Consider the following 6,428-nt stretch of genomic DNA (forward strand, 5'->3'; position numbering starts at 1 on the left):
ATTAGAACCTAGTAATGGTAAAGAACCAAAACTTACATGTTACGCAGATGCGGATTGGGCTGGAGATATATCATGCAGAAAGAGCACTTCTGGTTATATTTTTCTATTAAATGACTGTCCAGTTTACTGGTACACTGGTAAACAAGAACTGGTAGCCACTTCGACCACAGAAGCGGAATATGTTTGTTTGTCCAAAGCTGCAAATAACCTTGTATGGTTTAATGATTTGATTTCAGATGTTTGGAAAAAACCTGCTTTGCCTTTTGTTATGCATGAAGATAATAAAGCAGCCATTGAAATATCCAGATCCGATGCCATTGGACAAAGGTCCAGGCATATAGATATAAAATTTAAGCATGTGAGACAATTGTCTCAAGATGGATTTATCAAAGCAGTGCATTGTGATACCTCTGAACAATTAGCTGACATATTGACGAAGCCTTTACCTTCTAAACAGCACAAATATTTAACATCAAAATTATATGTCTTATATTGTCCTGAATCTGAATGTAATTGGTGTTGTATAGCGAACCGGCATTTAGAGGGGGATTTGTGAGATGTAAATGCCTTATTCCCTAATGTGTAAATAATGTATATATGGGACATCGGGGGTTAACTTATTCTTTGGTTCCTAATGTATTCATAATTCACCACTCCCATTCTTGGCTCCACCCCTTGTATATATAAGGAGCCACCTTCACCATTTTCCTTGCTTCTATCTGTGAATATTCAGTGAATATAGAATGCCTGTTATAATTAAAGAGAAATATATTTAAACCTCTAACTCTTATTATCATTATTGAGTCTGATCCTGAAAATATTGCAACAATTTCTTTCACAGGAACAGGAAGCAAGTTCAAAGCCCAAGAGAGAGTATAAATATATCTCACTTTCCATGTGGTCAGCTACCCAGGACTTCAAACCATGTGATCCTGTCCACCATTAAACCTTCTTTCCAAACAGTCTTTATGTTTCCAGTGTCTTTCTCCACACTTGAAACTGAACCCAGATGGACATTACTTCCAACAGAACAATTGGGAAGTGGTTAATACAGAACCTTCTTTATATCCTGCTTCACGAATTCACCCACAAAGTACGACCATGCAACCAAGAAATAATAAGAATAAGTGGCTAGAAGCTCCATATCCATCTTTTCAATACCGGTATTTGTTTACATTTATGTAGTCTTTTGCCAAAATCATCACCGTGATTGCACATTAGCAATTGCTAAATGGGGAAGCTGTGTAAAACTGAAATTTTCCAAATGTTCCCAGCCCCTTTGCAGATTTGCACTTCTAAGTTGCCCCTGTGATTTAGAGAGGTAAAATGATCGTAAATTGGGAATTTTGTAAGCAGGCATTTTTTTCAGAGAGGTATGAACATGAATAAATGCCACTAAATTGGTGGGGTTAGATAAGTTATAGTAATGTAGGTTGGAAGAAGCAGGCCCCAGGAACAGGATGGTGACCTTGTGGGTTAGATGCAGGGTGGGATCCTACTGGTTTAACAACTGGTTCGCTGAGTCTTGATCTGAAACAGTATAGGGTTTCCTTCCTGAGCAGGGGGTTGGACTAGAAGACCTCCAAGGGCCTTCCAACTCTGTTACTCTGAGAGGTTCTGAGAGATCTTTTGAATCCCTCTACAATTTTGTTTCTATCAGTCATCCACAAAACTTCATTCAAATGCTTTTTATGCGAGAGTTCTCCACTTTCCTGTGTAAATATTCATTTTCGAGAGAAGATAAGCCAATTATCCTTCAGTCTTTACCTTATTACAAAAATATTTGCCGTGTCACCACTACAACACGGCTGGGAGGATCTGGATGGGGGAACAACAGGATTCAGCTGAACCCTGGCAAGATCGAGTGGCTTGGGGATCTTCCAGTTCTAGGACCATGCCACCCCTCTGGTGCTGGATTGCGCTGATCCAGCCAGGCCTGATGTGCATTCTGTGGGTTCCCTTGTCCTCACGATACCTGTGTGAAGAACAGGTTACAGCTGCAGCTATCAGGGCCTTCACATAGCTTTGTGTTGTGTGCCATTTGCACCCATTCCTGGGTCAGGGGGCTCTGCTCACAGCCATTCATACCCTAGTCACCTCCTGTTTGGACTTCTGTAGTGTGCTCCACATGAATTCTGTCCTTAGAATATCCGGAAACTTCACCTAATGCAATGGGCCTTTATGCATTTCCATGGGCCATTATGTGTTTTCCTAGAAAGGCAACATTACATCTCTACTCTGTGAGAGGATTAGTTCAGTGGTGGGATTCAGCCGGTTCACACCGGTTCGGGCAAACTGGTTGTTAAGATTACCCTCACCCCCCATCGTAGTGGATCCTGGGTGCTGTGCTGCAATGGAGAAACGGGCAACAGAGTGGCCAGTGTGAGGGAAGGAGGCCGCTTTCCCTCTTTCTTCTCCCTGCTCCTCCTTTCCTTGTGCCGGCCGCTTCATTGCCTGTTTCTCCATTGCAGCGCAGTGCCCAGGATCCACTTTGATAGTGGGGGGGGGGAATAATTTAACAACCGATTTGCCCAGGGTCAGGTTGGCTGTCAAGGGTGGCTCATCCTGCATGTGTGGTGGAGCTGGAGGATGGGGATGGGCCACACCTCCAACAACAGCCAACCTGACCCTGGGTGAACTGGTTAAATTATTTGAATCCCACTACTGGGTTAGTTGTCAGTGTACTTCTGGGTCCAATTCGAGCTGCTGGTTTTGACTATTAAAGCCTTTCATAGTATGGAACCAGGTTATCTGAAGAACCCCCTCTCCCTGATTATATGTCCCACCAGAAATGGCAGAGAAGACGTGTACAATTTGCTGCAGATCCCATCTGTTAGGGCATTACACTTGAGGGGTACCAGGAAGTGGGCCTTCTCTGCTTTAGCACCTGCATTATAGAATCTTCTCATCCCAGAAGTAAGGTTAATTTAGTCCCTTTCAATATTCCACAAAATCTTCCAAGACTTGGCTCTGCTATAAGGCCAGGAATCCCAGGGGACCAGAGATCCTGTGACAGCTCCCTGTTCTGACCTAGGCTTTCCTAAACCACGAAGTAGACTCCTTGTCCCGACAAAAAACCCTTTTTATTAAGTTACTGTGAATTCTTCTCATTTACATCCAGCAAAGTCTTTCAAGGATGAATTTACAGTCACAGACCTTATCAGGCTCCAGCTGTTCGTCTGCCTCACTGATGTCAGACTCCAAAGGTAGCTGATAACTGGCATACGGCCCTGGCCCCAGTGGTGGGATTCAAATAATTTAACAACCAGTTCTCTGCCCTAATGATGTCTTCCAACAACCAGTTCACCAAACTGCTCAGAAAGTTAACAACCGGTTCTCCCGAATTGGTGCGAACTGGCTGAATCCCACCACTGCCTGGCCCTCTCTGCCTCCGACACAGAGCCCTCATCAGAGCCTTCCCCAGACTCCAGGACTGGCCTATGTTCCTCTCCAACCTCCTCACTGTCCGAATCTGCTGGCCGCTGGCAGGCCACAACACTCCCTTACAACTAATATCCTCTCTGCTTGTGTTTTAGTTTTTAATGACGATTTTTATATTTATTGGGTTTTCTTTTTAATTCACTATTGTACATCTCAGACTTACGTTTTTTGTAGATGGGCGGCTATATCAATATATATGACTAATGCTACAGATAGTCCTCAACTATCTGCACCGGGTGCAGAATGCAGTCGCGCGGGTACTTATGGGGGCGACATGGCGCTCCCATGTAACACCTCTCCTGTGTGAGCTGCATTTGCTTCCAGTGGTCTTCTGGGTGCACTTCAAGGTACTGGTTCTCATCTTCAAAGAGTTCCATGGCTTAGGGCTCGGTTATTTACGACACCACCTTCTGCCACCGAGAACCTCCTACCGGCCAATACACTCCCAGAGAGGGTCTCCTCAGGGTGCCGTCGGTCAGGCAATGCCGACCGGCGACCCCCCCGGGGAAAAGCCTTCTCTGTGGGGGCACCCGCCCTCTGGAATGAGCTACTCCCAGGGATACGACTGATCCCCAGACCTCCGAACCTTTCGCCGGGCTCTGAAAACGTTTTTATTTCGGCAAGCCGGGCTGGCTTAGAATTTTTTTATTGGTTAATTTTATGGGTAAGGGGTTTTAAATTGGGGAAAGCCATTGGATTTAATTTTGTTTTAAATGCATTTTAATGTTTGTATTGGATGTTTTTTAACCTTGGCTGTTCACCGCCCCGAGTCCTTCGGGAGGGGGCGGTATAAAAATTTAATTAATAAATAAATAAATAAATAAATAAATAAACAAACTTATGACTAGGTACTTAGTGACCACTGGATCTCCCCAAGGGTACTTACAACCTGGCTCCAAAGTTACAATGACCAACACCCCCCCATGGTCATGTGACCACATTTCGCGTGTTTAACAAACAGTCCTCATGTGAGAACTCTGGGTTGATTTGGTAGATGATCTATTTTCTTGGTTGTCCACAGTATTCTCAGAAATCTTGTCCAACAATAAAGTTCAAAAGCACCAAGTCTTCTTATCCTGCTTCTTTAAAGTCTTTAAACTTCTGCTTCCATGGAGTGTCACAGAGAATATCATGGCCTGCACGATTCTGATCTTTGTACATATTGAGTAAGCTACATTTCAAGAGCCCTTTAAAAGCTGTTTTTCTCATCTCTTTCCCCTTCCTTTAGTGAATTCAAAATAAAATTCAGAAGTTAAAAAACTGCACGTAAGAAATCAAGCTCACCCGTTCCATTAAAATATGGTTTTAAATGTTTATTACCATCTTTAATTTCTAAAGAAATAGCTTTATTTTATAGCCTTTTAAGATCCTTTGAGTTTTGCTTGATAGAATATAATTATGAAATTTAGCAGTATCTTTCTTTCTCACCCATGATTTCAATAAATAAGCAGACCCTAATCCCAATGAAATCATGCAGGAGTTGCACAAATTCATTTTATTATTTTTAGGCAAACTCATAGCACAAGTTTGAAAATGCCTCATATGATGTAAGATGTAGAATTGAAAAATTCAGGGGAATATCACAAATAGGCAGCAGAACTAGTTTTCATAGGAAATGGTTCATCAGTGCTATACCAGTGTCAGCCTAGGTAATGATTAGAAACCATCAAAGCTAGGGAAAATCAAATTCTGAAGCCTGAGTTAGGAGCAGGAATATTCCCTTCTGAGGCGAGCTTTAAAAAGCGACACAGAAGATCCTTGTTGCCTTCCATCCAAGAACGAAATGGAACATCTTCCCAGACTTAGCTTTAATCAGGTTAAGATTACTGCCCCAACTACAAAAGGTTGGGAAAATTAAAAGAAAATGGATGTGGATTAAGTTCCTTTGATCAAATTATTTTAGGGATTAAATTGAAGCGTTCCCCTCCATCGAGTTCTATTTTGTTCGGTCTGCAATGCGTATGTCCATAGATATGTATTCCTAGTTAGCAGAACAGCTGCTAAGTAAAGCCTGCAAAAGTTGTGATTTTCCCCCCCTGCTCTGGTAAGTTCTGAAAAAGGCAAAAAAAAAAAAAAAAAAAGCCCAGAATTCTCAAGGATGTGGGAGGCTGTAGGGAAGAGTATGCCTTTACAAGATGATGTTTTGGATTTAAAGAATCAGAGCCTGGGCCACGTAAAGGAGATCTTGGAGGCAACGTTTGCTCATTCCTGCATTAGTCTCATCCCATTCATAGACATCATTAGAAGAGGCCAGTGCTTGAGGGGCTGTCACAAAGAAGAGGGGGTCAAATTATTCTCCGCAGCATCGGAGGGCAGGACAAGAAACAATGGTTGCAAACTAACAGAAGAGAGAAGCAACCTGGAATTAAGGAGAAACTTCCTAACAGTGAGGACAATTAACCAGTGGAACAGCTTTAACTTCAGAAATTGGAGGTTTTTAAGAAGAGTCTAGACCAGAGGTCTTCAAATTTGGCAGCTTTAAGACTTGTGGACTTTAACTGGGAGTTGAAGTCCACAAGTCTTAAAGCTGCCAAGTTTGAAGACCTCTGGTCTAGACAGTCACTTATCTGAAATAGTACAGGTCCTCCTGCTTGAGCTAGTTGAGCTGGACTAAAAGACCACTAAGGTTCCTTCCAGCTTATTCATTCTATTCTAATAAACACAAACAGCACTAATGATATTACCTACTTTGGTAATGGAATGTCTGCAAGAAAACAACCAAGCTCAGAAAGGACCCCCCAATAATAATAAATAAATAAAAAAAACCCACCACTGCTTTGAGACCTGATGGGCAGTCTCAAGCTATTATTTTAGCTTATTCACTGTTTTATATAATGACTGGTACCTAGGTCATTTTATATTGGTTTGCCATTAAATCTTAGCACACTATTAATTTATTATCTACTGACTGCATCTATGAACGGAAGCAGCCATAAGCAGCAGCAAATTACGTTCTCTGGTTCTACATTTAATCTCAGTTCCATGGT

Source organism: Pituophis catenifer, unplaced genomic scaffold (genome assembly GCF_029215685.1).
Source record: "Pituophis catenifer annectens isolate HBS135680 unplaced genomic scaffold, rPitCat1.0.hap2 SCAF_6, whole genome shotgun sequence".
NCBI classification, from domain to species: domain Eukaryota; kingdom Metazoa; phylum Chordata; class Lepidosauria; order Squamata; family Colubridae; genus Pituophis; species Pituophis catenifer.